This window comes from Magnolia sinica, chromosome 1 (genome assembly GCF_029962835.1).
Source record: "Magnolia sinica isolate HGM2019 chromosome 1, MsV1, whole genome shotgun sequence".
Lineage (NCBI taxonomy): Eukaryota > Viridiplantae > Streptophyta > Magnoliopsida > Magnoliales > Magnoliaceae > Magnolia > Magnolia sinica.
In genome coordinates this window covers 51,394,710-51,396,849 of record NC_080573.1, presented here as the reverse complement: position 1 = coordinate 51,396,849, position 2,140 = coordinate 51,394,710, and positions in this window count along the sequence as shown.

The following is a 2,140-nucleotide window of genomic DNA, read 5'->3' as shown; positions in this document are numbered from 1 at the left end:
GCATCTGTGAAGGTTCCTACTGCCGCAATGACTCTCACCCCAACTATAGTGGTAGTATTCAACCCTAAATGCTTGACCATAGAGTATGATATCATCGAAATAGTGGATTCGGTGTCCACTAATAGAAAAAATGGTATACCTTCGATGTGGGCAGTGACTTCGAAGGCTAAAGGCATTGTAGCTGCTGACTCAGATGCTTCAGCTGTAAGCACATGCACACGCGCTTATTAAGGATGATTTGGTTACGTTACCATAGGTCGTTAAGGTGGCCTACTTCAAGGTACATTTGGTCTGTAAGAAGTTTGTGCTGGCGTTGCTGATCGTAAAAGTGGAGCTGAAATGGCCTGTGGCAACTGACGATTGATCTTCCGAGGTGGCATAAAGCTATTATCCCTCATCTTGGTAAAGTAATAAGTGTCCGTATGGCCCATCCTCTTATAGTAGGTGCACCATAGATCAGATCGCCTCTGCTGGGTCGATGGGACCATAAGCCTGGGAGGTGAATCTGCACATGGCCTCTTGCCGAGGAATGGTTGGTTCAGCAAGTTAGGTCGGAGCCTCGAGCCCACGAGCACGTATGTACGGGACAGTCTATCCCCATCCTTCTCAGCTCGCAGGGACATGCTCACTAGCTTAGCATAGTTGGGAATGCTACTGCAACACATCTTGGTGCAGATTTCAGGCCGCAGTCCCTCAGAAAATCATCGCATCTTCATCGGCTCATCTTCTAGTATCAAAGGAGCATATCTGGCTAGATCCGTGAAGTAGTTCTCATACTCTACCATGGTCATCCCTCCCTGTCAAAGGTGAAGAAACTCACCCTCCTTTTCATTGCGGTATGTGAGGGAGAAGTACTTCTCATGGAAGCGAGTCTCAAACGCGTCCCACGTCCATACGTATCTAGGGGCAACTGTTCGTAGGACACTATCCCACAAGAGATTGACCTCCTTCTTGAACATGTACATAATCAACTCTACCTGCTCTGCCTCAGTGCAGTGCAGTGGCTTCAACATCTTAGAGGTGCGGTCGAGCCAGTATTCGGCCTTCTCGGGCCTATGAGTGCCTGCAAAGGTGGGAGGTCGAAAATGTTGAAAGTGTTCAAATAAACCGTAGGCATTCATATTCCCAGCAGGCTGCATGGGTGGTGCAGGCGGGACTACATTCATGTTTTAAGCAAGGGCCCCAACAATCGTGGTCGAAACTTACTGCTACTGCTGGATTAGGGGCATCATCTGCTCCAACCTATCAGGAGGAGGAGCCGCCTAAGGCATGCATGGCGTCGAGGTAGATGCACGGTTCTATTCTGGAACTGGTGGTGCACTTAGTGTTGGCCCATTTGTGAGGCCAGTGGCTGGTTGAGAATTTGGCATGGTGTCGCTATCAGGGCCCAAAGTAGGGTCCATGTGCCTATCACTCAGAGGAGGTGTCCCCTCAAACGATCCCCCAAGTACGAGACATGTAGTGCTCCAAGTGATCTTAGGTGGCATTCCCCATATACAACATAGCGTGTAACCCGTGTAAGATTTTAAATGACAACATTCAAATATCCAAGCATTCCACACGTTCCAAATCAAAAGAAACTTCATGTATTTCATTCAACCAAAATTGTCACAATACATGAGATATAGTCTTACATGGATCAGGACAGAAGATGCATGTGAGCTATTCTAACACAAGTTTTAAACACTAACCAAGCCTACCAAGGCTATTACAAAAGAAAATAAGAAAAAAAGCAAACTAAAAGACGACTGCACTGTGTGACTAGCCATCCGAATATGGTGATAGTGGAGGAGCACCATTGTCCTGCATATAGCACAAGATGGCCTTTATATAAGCCTGTCCCTCTTCAAGATTTTGCTTCAGTTTGGCCTGGGTCTCCTTGACCTCTTGTCTTAGGGCGGCCTAGTTTTCTTTAATCTGAGCTAGGCAGGGCTTCCAGGGTGGCCTGATCACGGTGAGGCCCATGTGTAGCAATAGGAGGTCCTTCATCATAATCTTGGGTCTCTTCCTCTTCTTCCTCACTTCCACCTTCCTCACTTCCTTCTTCTGTTTCATTTTCTTCCTCTTCTTCATTGCTTTCTTCCTTTATTTCATTACTTTCTTCCTCTCCACTTTCTGTCTCGCCCTCATACTCATTGAG